The sequence below is a fragment of the Corvus hawaiiensis genome, chromosome 26 (genome assembly GCF_020740725.1).
Source record: "Corvus hawaiiensis isolate bCorHaw1 chromosome 26, bCorHaw1.pri.cur, whole genome shotgun sequence".
Taxonomy (NCBI): Eukaryota; Metazoa; Chordata; class Aves; order Passeriformes; family Corvidae; genus Corvus; species Corvus hawaiiensis.
This window is the reverse complement of record NC_063238.1, coordinates 3,233,684-3,246,692: the sequence shown is the minus strand read 5'-3', so window position 1 is coordinate 3,246,692 and position 13,009 is coordinate 3,233,684. Positions and strand designations below refer to the sequence as shown.

The 13,009-nt window shown below is 35.8% G+C and overlaps 1 protein-coding gene across 5 annotated transcripts in view; it reads right to left on the bottom strand.

Moving 5' to 3' along the window:
* SNTG1 (syntrophin gamma 1) overlaps positions 1 to 13,009 on the bottom strand; it is a 334,795-nt gene that overhangs the window by 162,342 nt on the left and 159,444 nt on the right. The gene's annotated exons all lie outside the window — the stretch shown is intronic.

Below are 13,009 nucleotides of genomic sequence, written 5' to 3'. Positions count from 1 at the left end.
TTCATTAGAATGAAAAAGATATAGCAAAACATAAAAGTTATCTGTCTGAGATGAGCAATTGCACTTTTCTTTGCTAGGTCCAGTTATAGCCATTGCTTAAAAGGAGAAATGATCAAAGTTGCAACAGGATTAGGAAGATGTTAGAAGTTGTTCCTGGTTCTTATAAAGTACACAACCTGGTTTCACTGAATAGAAGCAAAAGAATGCTTAGGTTCCCACCACCTCCTCCCTTTCACAGGACAGTCAAACATTTCTTATTGCAAGTGTAAATTTCTTTTTTTGTGTGTTTTTCAATTTTTGTTTCAAAAGTAAGAGTATACTCAAAAGTAACAAAAAAAGAGATAATTAAGTGTTGGTCTTCAGAACACTCTCTCTCTTTGAAAAGAACATTTTTTTTCTTTTCTCCCCTAATTAAAAACCATCACGCGCCAGTACTTTTTGTCTCACATTTTATTAATGCACCTAATCTCTCTGCAGAAGCCGCTGCCATTTAACAGTGTGCTTACTTTGCAGAAATATTTATGATTTGAAAAACAAATGTTAGAAAAGTCAGGAATATGTGCGAGTGCTGGCAAAATGTCACACCAAATCCTGCAATTATTACTTTGCCTGGCCTTTACCTAAAATGTATTCATCTTAATGCACACTTATGCATTCATTTATTTATGTCATAAAGCCACTGGAACAGGATGTTAGCAGAGGCTAATAACAGTGTCCTGCTGCTGGGTCTGCAATAAAAACACTCATGCATGAGTCAGTAACATTTTCAGGAAACACAAAACAGTCCTGGGCAAAACAGCAGTTTCATTCAATGGCTGGAAAAAAACCAATCCTGTAACAAAATTCTGTCCATCAAGTATTTTGTTGGTTTTTTGTATTAATTATGTGCTTGCAATTATTTGTATAGGTATAGTACTCAAAGTTCCAACACAACATTTGCACCATTAGCCTAAGTTTAAAATAAAATTTAGAATTCCTCACATAGAACAAAAATTTGTCCTAATACTTACAATTAAACTTCTTAATAATAATAATATCTCCTCATTAAGTCTCTTGATTTATTTTGCTGCCCTGAATGCAGTTTTATTAAACAGCACACGTATGAGATTAAAGTCCTCTATTTATTGAGCTCTGTCCGGTTCACAGCCTGTGCTCTAGACTAATTTCTAGCAGAGATAGCCTAGGTTGGCTAGGTTACAATTCAGAAATTTAAAAAGGGCCCATCATCATTCCTTCCTTATCAGCTTTACAAGAGCAGTAAGATCCAATAAAGAACTGTGTCTGTAATTCTGCTCTCAAAATGCTCATAAAATCAAGGTCACTATTACAGTTTCAAAGATTTTCTCTCTGGGGGGTCAGTCATTGTGTTGCAGAGTATGCTTCCTCGTAATCTTTATGAACACTTTTTTCAGCTGAGTAAGCTGAAGTGGAAAAGAGACTTTGCTCACCTAGCCAAGTATTCTGAGGACTTCTTAGCCTTCTGGAACTACAAGAGATGTATCTTTGAAACATAAACTGAAGTAATGCACAGTGCTCTCCTTTCTTGGGCCCTGATTATGGCAAGTCACTAATTCCTACTGCAGTCAAAAGTTTATTCACTCGTGTTATGTTCTGCCTTATTAATAAAAGTTCTGCAAAGTTTGGGTTTGGGCAATTTTGGTTCCACAGTCAATGACAATTCCACTTTCACTCTCTTTTAGCTACTCTTGATCTAAACCTTGTCCAACCCTGGTAATTTCCACACCTCAGTATTACTCCTTTTGTCTTCTTGTTGGTTTTTATGTATAATGCATTTATTTACTTATTATTAAATACTTGCATTATCACATAGAAAAAAAAGAACTTTTAACTGTAAAATATTGTCTAAAATGTAAAGCTGGAGCGACATAATTCTCAACACAAAATCAAATTCATAGCAGAGAGTTTATGTATTTCTCAGGCAGGCAACATCTCAGTTACTAATCTCTGCAATATAGCTGCCACTGCTTCTGCTCCCCTGTATTTCCTACCGATTCTCATCTGCAGCTGCACAGAGAATGTAAGCCCATTATCAATGTTCTTTTTCTGACTATCAGCAATTTCATAACACTTGATACTTTACAAACAGCTCACAGAAGGTTTGATTACAAAGTGCAGTACCTCATAAATCATCTCAGAAATGTCATTGTTTCCAGCATTTATACCCCAAATAAACACTCTAGATAATTAAATTACAGGAATACATATCATGCATCATGCACAAATGTTGTATCTTATGCTGGTAAAAGCCCCAATGATAACTAATTGTCTCCTCCTGTAATACATGAAAAAAGGCAGAAAATATAAACCTAAGTAATTTCAAAAATAAAACATTTGTAAAATGACAAACTGTGAAACCCACTGCTTACAGATATCTGTGATAAGCTTCTGGCTAATCTCTGCAACCCCATCTCCAAATCACAGCCACTTGCACCTGAGCAACTTTCCAGCTCTCCTAGGAGCTTCCTTCATCCTGAATATTTGATTTTTTTTTTTCCCCTCCCCACCATTAGGTTGCTCTGGGACAAACTGTGCTTCAGAATGTGAGAAAGGAGCTGCCTGTGGCTTTGAATTGAGGAGGTGCAGAGGAAACAGCTTCAGGACAGAGCCTGGTTTGCAGGCACAGAGGGAGGCATGAACAGCATGTATCACTCAAAGAGAAAGGAAAACAGTGTCGCTTTCTCTAAAGGGGCCGGGAACCCCTGCAATCTAAGATATGTAAACAAGCAAGCTTTGCAAAGTTACTTGCTGTCCTTTCAACTTGACTTGCAATCTGCATCTCCTCCAAAACTGAGTCATCAGACCTATTTAGCTCACCTCTGCTGATGGATGTAAAAGGAATAGTGTGTTGCAGACAGGTTGGGAAGAGACTTTGACACCCCCTTGGCAGGAAAAGCAGTTATTCAATGCTGAAGAAACATTTACCAAGCAGTATTATTATGCCATTTGTGCTCTAAAGGGAAATCAGTGGCTAAAATGTAACAGCAAAGATGAAGCCTATGGCAGCCCTCAGAGACAAAGCTTCATTTAGGATAATGCACTGAGCACTTGAGCTGCGCTCTGATCTTCTTACAATAAATCAGGTCATATTCCAGTAGTATAATAAATGTAATTTCACAAAGTACTTCCATGACTGAATACTTCAGTATACTTAATGAAATAAGATAGCAAACAAAAAGAAAATTTCTTGTGCACACAACAGCAAGAGACACCTTGTTAAGTGTAGGAAATGCCACAAGCCAAATGAAATACTATTGAAGTAAAAGGAGCAAACACTTCATTCTCAAGGTTACTGGTGCAAAGTAAGAATACAATACTGTATGCACAAATACCAAGTTTATGGAGAAATTATGCATTATCAAATGCAGTTTCATAGCATATGATATCACTGCAGCTTGTATATGTCTTATTTGATGGAGACAAATCACAAGAAATTCCTATTGTCTGAGAAATGTCTGAACTGCTAATGGGGAAAGAGACTAAAACCATACTTCAAAGGCACAAATCCCAGATCAGCAACTACTTATGATAAGAGTTCACAACTAATGTTTGCCTTTCCAAGTTCTTCTGCCTCCGTTTTTGCCAACATATTGGCTCTACATTGTGAAAATGAATAAAGAAAATCATATCTGTCCTTATTGTGTATGTTAGGAAATTAAACATACATACCTTTGTAACTCTGCAAGGCCTTTTTTTTTTTAGCAATAATTAAAACTAAACCCCAAACCTTCTCTATAAATAGGGAAAGTAGATATAGAAATTATCTTTACATATAGCATAGCTAGTCCTTTGTGCTTTACAGGAAACAAAAATATTTGTGGAAAAAGAGAAACATTACTTCAAATCTAAATTCCATAAAGGCATTTTCATTCCATCGAGCTTGCCACAAAATGTTTGGTACTGGAAGAGTGGTCAGAGGCATGCAGACACCACAGTAAATCAAAGGAGAAGTTGAGTAACTACAGATTAATAAACCCTCATTCAGTTATTGCTTTCCAGCACGCTTGAATTATATTTTGTTTGAACACTGAGTTACTTATGTTCAGTTAACATAATGATTTTTAATAATTTACATATTGGACTCATTTGCTGAAAAATTTCTTGGCGAGTTGGCAACAGACACTCTCCAGATTCAAGCACTTCCTCATACCTCCTCACAAAGTTCATTACATGAAGGGGGATCTGTATATCCATTGCACAGAATTACAGTTTTAATTAATTAATTTAAGTAGAAGGATGCTCACAAAGCAGGAGGACCCTTAGCTGTATGTACCTCAATCTATCTGGTAGTGCGAGGACTGAGACGAACTTTGGAATCAGCAAACCTGTGCAGTTCTTTGGCAGGGACGAAAATAATTACCTGACAAAGCTTTTTAACAAAATAACCACCTCTTAGCAAAGCTCATGCTTCAAAAGAATTGAAGCTGGCAATTAGTAGCTAACATGGTTTTAATGTTTTGTTCATTTTGTCTTGGTTAAAACAAGTATGGTATTTATCTGCCAGTCATAATTTATTATTTTAGTGGCAAGCATATTTAATATGCAAGCCAACTTAATGATTCACTCTATAAACAACAATTTTTCAGTAGTCAGTGATCCACAAGGCAATATTAACTGAATGAATGCATCTTGGACTTCTGTTTGTTTATTCAGTGCTGTTTGCATTAACAATTATCTAGTGTCCCCCAGAATAAACACCCACAAAATGACCTAACGACTCACCCAGTCTGTTCTGGATTGGCAAAAGAAAACTATTGCAAACAGCAAAATAAAAAAAAAAACAAAACAGAACAACACAATTCAAAATCTTTAAGAAGGAAAAAGCAGTATTAGACGAGAATAATCTGAAAACTGTGATATTAAATGGCAATGGGCTGCTGCTGCATGTCTTTAAGTGAAATGTACTATGGCAAACTGGAGCATGAAAGTTTGGCTCTGGGTCAAAGTCTGGAATGCTGTTAGGAAAAAAATAAATCTTTTGTCTGGTCTCTCACTTTTCCAATGTTACCCTTTGGTGACTCAGTAGATGTGTCTAAATATAATTATGTACTTGATTTCAAAGAGGGTAGTGCACATGTCAGAGCTCAAGCTTGCACTAAATGTCTCCTTATTCTTCTCTGCTCTGGAGGCTGCATGAACTGTGACATGATTTGGATAATTTCTGAGTTTTGCCAAAATAACAGTGCCTTTTGTCAGAGATAAACAGAAATTCTTCTCTGACTATTTGGCACTGTAGTCTAGATTTTCTCTACATTATCTCTCAACTCAAAATTTTTGTGTAGAAGACATACTGGCATTCCTCTGCCAAGGCAATTGTTTCACACTCAAATGTAAATTTCATGCCTCTGGCATTATGCCTAATGCTAATAATTCAGTGAGACTTTCCACATTACACTGCGTCTTTTGATTTCACTTAAGTTAAAACAAACAAGCCAAAAACATTGTACCAGTGTCCTAAAGGAGGTTAGAAAATAAATTAATGGTTGTAAACACTCAGGAAATATTTATTTGGGATTTTTATATCCTTTATAAACACCTGATAAATATATTTATACATGCATATATAAACATGTGTCAGGTCCAGAGTTAACTGCAGAAGTTCTTGATGAAAAAATAATAATTCACAGTGAAATTTTAAAAATCTGTATATCCTGCTTAAGAAAAATCAAAATAAACGTGCAATGAATAATGAAAATTGAAACCAGATTAAATGAAGAAAGGACATGATATCAGATTTAGTACAGATGATGTTCATTGAATCCAAGTAATATGAATCTGTTTTATGCTCAGTTTACAAGAGTATGAAGAAGCACATATTTCAATTTTTTCAATTGACAAAAATTTTTCCCATATACCACGGAAAATGCAAACCAGGATTTTCCAATAGATCCAACATCATTTCTGCTCATTTGATACAGTTTGAATCACAAACGCCAGTATGTCTTGATAGAGCTTGAAATAAAAAGGTAAGAATAACTGAAAGAAATGACAAGTTTCTATTCTCAGAGAAATTCAGATGTTTCATTAAATTCAATGAAAACAATACAAATAAGACATTTTTAATTGCCCCAGGAAAAAAAAATCCAAATTTCATTTGAAATTTCATTACCAAACCAATACTTCATTACGACCTTTTCTTATTTTGATGGGGTTGAAATTATTTGACTAAGGTCAAAACATTTTCAGCCTGTTTTATCATTAAGTTTTATGAAATTATTCCTATCACTAAAAAGAATATTCCTATTTTATATTCACAATATCAAAAAACTGTCTCTATTATATTACCAACTTATGTATCATGATGTAACACATTTGTAATGGCACTAGACCTTACCAGCCCTTTCCACTGAGATGGTAACAGAAATCACAGCAGCCCACTAAAATAACTGGCATAATTTCTTTCAGTGAATATTTTCATATTGTTATTTGGAGTTTGCTTTCTACTTAGAAATTGGCACCATCACCAGTTTTGCAACTGCAGTCAGTTTCTTTGCTGAAATTGAATTGGGCTATATCAGAGATTAAAAGGTTTAGGTAATATGACTGGAAGCTACCAAAGAAGATGGGCAGAGAGGCAGTTTGAGAATCTATGGGAGAAAACTGAGTCAGTGCAAGCTGGAAAAACAGAAGAAATTTGGTACTTCTTTTTGGTAAACAACACTCTTTGCAGAGACATTGAACTCAAATGACTACACTCTGGTATCAGAATCACCTAGGTAAAACATGAGAGAACAAAAAAAATTGGACATTGTAAGAGCAAGACCAGATTTCTTATTTAAAGGGGACTAAGGCATCCCTGTGTTGCACTGCTGCTTAGACAAACTGTTGATGTTTACTGTGTCAGGTCACTGATCCTTGAATGCCACTGATTTTCTTCACTGCAATTTCATCCTTCCTTTCTTCTATAAAATATGAACTTACAGATTTTCCATAAATAATCAAGTCAATAACAAAAAAATCAATTCATATAAATATTTAAATCAATGTGATTAACTGACCATTTGACAGATTTAGAATTAAGTCTGAACTGCAACTTAGTTTCTAGTACCAGGTCCTGTAATCCACAGCAGTATTCCTGTTTGAGAATTCCTGTCACAACAAGCATGCACGCAATTCCAGTGGTCACTATTAAAAACTATGCATTTGTTTTGTCATCTCTGGGATGTCATAGCTACAGCAGAGAGACAGACCAAGGTTTATTGCAGTTGCTGCTACAGTCTTGCCTTATCTGCAAAGTCACTTATAAAGGCTACCAGTAAACAAAACACTTCCTCAGGTTAAGGTAAAAAATCCAAACAAACAAACAAACAAACAAAAAATCCCCAAACAGTAACCTATTTCAAAGAGTTGCCAGTAAAGGAAGGAGGAATTATACAGTATATGAACCAGGAAATTCTAGCAAAGAGAGATACATAATCATTGTTTGCATAGTCTTTACCACATTTCCCTTTTTTTTTTTTCAGAGCAGATGCTTCTATATAGAAGAATTCAGTACTTATAGAAAACAAATACCAACAACTTGGCTCAAAATTAATCAACATAATTAGATCTTCCACTTGAGTTTTATATGATTGCAGCAAAAGCCTCTTTAACTACTCTGGAATCCAGAAAGCAGGGATTTGTAGCAATGCTGTTGTAATATCATCAAGTCAAGTTTATTTACCATCAAACTGTTCCTGCAGTAGTACATTGTCAAAATGTATAAAAAGGGAACTTGAGATATGCAAAATATGCCACATAGGAAAACACAGCACTTAAAGCACTGTAAAATTTAAACAAACAAAGTTAAGTAGCCAGTGAAAAATACTTTACAGCTAATTAGAAAATATCCCTGTGAAAGCAGCACCCCTCACTGAAAATCCTCTTCTGTGGAAGTGGATTGGAATGGGACTGCGAAATGGTCACCCCAGCTGTCCACACATCCCTATCCTGCAGCACGTTAATCCTGCTACAGGGCCATCACAGCAAGTCAGAAAAAACCCCACCAACTACAATGTGCTCCACTTTTAGAAACAGAGGTTGATTCAGACAAACACTGGCTAGTGGTAAACTGCTGATCCAGGAACACTGAGTTGCCACACAATGAAACCTGGGCAGGACAGGCATGGGTCGAGAGCTGAAAGTAGCAGCCCTATTTAATCGGATGGCAATTACTCATTTTGGTTATCACATTTTCTGTATGATTAACTACTGTTCAGATTAGGTTTTACTTAATGCATTCTTGAGCTCACTGAAAGCCAAGATGGCAAACACTGAAAATCATAAGGATTTTTCTTTGCAAAATCTTGGACACATTCATGATGCAAGGTAATTGTGAGGTGGGACTAATATCACTAATTCCTTCTATGATTGTCTTTCACATGCCACTAAATGTAGATGAAGAAAGATAATGAGAACCTGAACGTACAGTCAAGCAGACTGGAAGATGCTGAAGTCATGATGAAAAGGTGTTATCAGGAGTAAAGTGAAAAGAATGTGGAAGGGATCTAAAACTTGGTAAGTCAGCAGAAGGGGGTCAGGGCACATTAAACTGAGGAAGCTTTTGCACCTTGGGCAAGTTGAGGGATGAGGAAAAAGAGGACAACCTTCAGGACATTGCTTTGAAGGTTTGTAGACACCATATAAAACTTGATTCCAAGGAAATGCGCCCAAAATCAGACCCAAATTCCACAGGCACGGTAGTGTTATGCCAGTTTTTCTGTACAGAATAAAAAAATTAAGGAATGTCAGCAAATTCATTGTCTCTGTTGCTAAGATGCTTGTATGGACTCTCATATGGATTTAGTCCATGACAAGTAATACGCTCCAAAACAGCAGGCTACATGACTCAGGAATTAGTAAAAGGATCATTTTTAATAGCCAGTTTTCTCCCAGCCACTCTCCTCCATAGCAAAAAGCAGTTAAAAAAACATGGATGTAGACTGTTTTATGCAATTACCTTAATGTCAGAAGTCAGCTTCATTGATAATGATAAACATGATCTAGGAACTTCCTGTTTTAGAAACTCACAAAAAGTGGCAGAACATTACAGCCAGTACACTAGCTCAAGTGAGTGTTCTGAAGTGTCTGTCCCTGAGAGTACCAGAAGATACCTCATTATGGGTTACTTTTTACATGAACTTTTTTTAAAAGTCAGTTCCAGTAGAGAATTTAGATGGTGAATGTGTAGCTGAAACAGAGTCATACTGCATACACAAGGATGATTTAAATTTGCATACCTTCATTTAATTCAAGTATTTTCCAATGTTTAACTTATCTGAAAGATTTTAAATGTAAGTCTTGAACCAAACGGGACTCAAATTTCAAAAATTCCAATTATATCGCCAAAATTCACCAGTATAGTAGATGAATATCTATATTGGTGAACCAAAGAGTACCAAAGGACTTCTCCACTTCAGACACAGTCACTGAAGCAAAGCAGGAGTTTTGCTCTTCCTTCTTACTTTCCAGGTCTTTCAGGCAAGAGAGTAGAGGAGAGGACAGACTTCAGGTCACAATTTCTTTATTCACTTTAAAATCTATTTCAGGGAATGGAAAGGTTATAGTTTAAAGACTCCATCCCCTTATCCTGTGGGGAACTAGAGGAAGGTATAGGGTTCTTTTTCAGCATACATTTTCCCCCAAGGTAATGGGAGTAGGAGAAAAATTTGAGACAGAGTGAGACTTGGTTAATAAAAGTAACACAGCAACACAGAGCCAGTCCAACAAGACTGATGAAAGAGGAAAAAGCATCAAACAGGAAAAACATGATAGAAAAGGGAAGAGGTAGTTAATAAGAGCAATGAAAGAAAAAATGTGAAGAAGGGGAAAACAGAAACATATTTAAAACTCATTTCATTTCACCATTACACATTTTTATGTGATAAGATAAATTTTGTTACTTTTTTTTATCAATAGTATTCCATGTGTTAATTATGACTGGTAAACTGAAGGAAAGTACTTGGGTTATATGGAAGAACCTAACTTCTTTACACATCGTTTTCTTCTCCCCCTCTCTCCTTCCTCCCAGCAGACTTGGATAACAAAAGATAGAAATTGGAAAAAGAGAAATATATGTAAATCTTAGGGATAAGCTGATTATAAGCAATAATATTAAGGAAAGAGGGTCAGAGATGCATTAAGAAATAATTCCCCTGCATTTTTAGTCACATGGCTATGGTAACTGGGCATTATTCCAGAAATCTTTGCACAAGATTACCAGAACTATCAAAGTTCATCACTTGTGACATGCCTACTGAAAACAAATTACTTCAATGCAGTTTTGGGTACCATCTAAATCACAATTGCTTAAAAGCATTCTTTATCATTCTAGAAATAATAAAGCGAAAGAGAGATATGCAATGAGAACAAGCTCTGTACAGAAGACCAGTGACACACTGAATTAAAGCAAATTAAGTCAATGTTAGCACAAGACACTGATGGAGGAAATGAATACGGAGGAAATGAAGATGTGGGGCGGTACGGCATGTTTGAGGATCTGAGATTTGGCAAACCTTTCACAAAGGAATGATTAAGGCACAAAGCTCAGCTAAATTAGGATCATGCAGTGGAACAAAATACTATTTTTAGAATCTGTTGACGACCACATAGCCCAGGGAAAAGACTGGCCTCTTGCTTTCAGGGTAAGTGACAGCAATGACATCAGGGTAAATTACAAGGGCATACTGAGAGTATACAGCAGACAAGTTAAATCTGAGACATATACATGGCAATGGGAAATGATGGCTTAGCAGAAGTTCTGTAAGCTTAATTTCAAGGATGCTGCTACTCAGAGAATCCAAAATATATGTTCCTTTCCCACTTAATAAACATGCCCGAATAAAAATTAGCCTAAGAAATCTTGTTATCATACACCTTTATCTGAGCTTGAAACTTTATCAGGAAAAAAAATTGTGAAGAATAATGTACTGACATTGAGAGGGCATCTCTTCTGATGGCTCTAACTTCAAAAGTATTTTCTAATGCTTGCCTGTGATACTTGATAATAATTTAAAATTATTCTTCATAAAGCATAGCTGACCGAGCCTGATTTAAAATTAGGTGAAAACTAAAATGCTAAAGAAGATATTAGAGAGTTTTGCACTCTTTGGGAAATGTTTCTCTTTTGAAAATTAAGATTTTTTTTGTGTGTGTGTTGCTGATATTACCTCTCCTAGCAACAGCACAACTTCCAGGTTCTTCAGTTCTTCATGGTTTAACAGCCATTAAATTCTGCTTAAAAAAATGGTTCTCTCCATGAGAAATATTTAAGCTTCCTGCTGTTTAAACTAGTCAAGTTCCTCTTTTTTTGATTCTTTTTCTGAATACTGCATGTCTTCTGTAAAAGTAGCAGCAGTTTTCAAGCAGCAATTTTAACAATCATTAAAAGTCAACCTATAAAATTTCATGAGAGTCTGGAAGTACTGCTGTGAGAATTTGTAACCTACCACTCGAACATCAGCATGATTTGGGAAAGATGATAAGGACTGAAAAGTAGTAAATATCCATCAAGGTTTACAGTTATTTTGGATTCTTACAATGTGGTAGAAGAAACTGAAGAAAGAGAACATCTGTTAAAAACCTGGGAGAAAAAACTTTCATGATTAGTTTTTAATAGTTCAAAAGAAAAAAAATCATCCGTACCATGCAGTCTCACAGTCTTCTACTTGCTCCTCTGACTTTTAAAAGAGACTGTCTTGGGGAAAACCAACTGATAAACAATCTGCTGTGATAACTGCAGCATAATGTTTGAGAAAACAATGCATGCTACCTTCTTGATCTTGGTGTACCTAAACTTACTGAAAAGCAGTGTTTCCTCTACTTTCAAAAACAAACCCCTCATAATGTGATGGGGTCATGAAACTGATCATGCCAGTCCTTGCAGGGATTGGGATAATTGTCTTCATGAAGTCTGAAACAGCCAAATACCCAAGACTTTCCTTTATAGACTATCATTTCAAGTTCAGCTTAAAAAAATTAAAAGAGGAAGGGAAGTGCCACTGTAGTTTTGAGCAAACTTCAGTTCTGTTCAATATTCTCTAGTAAAACCCTGTGAATAGCCTATAAATAACTGCCTATCTGGATTTCCTTTAAAAAAACAAACCTAAAGTGTAATCCCACTTTATATGACCTGGGATCTAAAGCATATACTTCTAACTTTCCAATTTATTGAGCTGGGCATCTCCCCTTCTGTATTCTCCCTCTATTCTTGATGCACCTGACTGGTTAGGGTGAAGTGAGGTCATATGAACACACATATGAACATCTTATTTGAAGAAGGGTTTATCAAAGGCTTTAGAATACTCTTTGAAAATTATTACATCCTACTACTGAACCCATCTATTAATAAAGAAACAACATCTAGCAACTTTTCTTCAACAAATTATTTATTATAAACATAATTGGGAGTCCTTCTTAACTTAGCAGACTAGTCCTGCTTGAGGCTTGAGAGTAGTGTTCTGGATAAGATTTTTAAAGAGGACCCTAGCACAGCAATGAACCCTTCAAAAATGGTTTAAGATTTGCCATTCCAATGAACCTTTTGGTTCTCCTTCATAAGAGCAGGGCAGGAAGATAAAACTTGTATTTTCAGACCTTCCTCAACAGAACAGTGGAGCTTATGTTCTCTCTTAGGTTTCAGATTATGTTTAGCTAGACAATACTCCTTCTGTTCAAATGGGATGAAGACAATGTCTGTGCTCTGGTCTTGTGTGATCTTTCTATATGGGCATGAATAATAATGTAAAAATATTACTCTAATAATAATAATAAAAAAATTAGTATCAGTGTATACAGTAGGGTGCTATGTTTGGCCAAGGAACTATCCCATCATTATAAAGTCTAAATAACAGGCTAAAATTTCTAGACAGAGTTCCAGTATTGGGGGGTTTTTCCAGTCTCTTTCTGTATATTTGACAACACTCAGTTGCCTTAGGAATTCCTCTGCCCCTGGACTAGTAGCCTGTAAGACTTCAAGATACCAACCTTGCAGTAGCCACTGCAAAAACACATT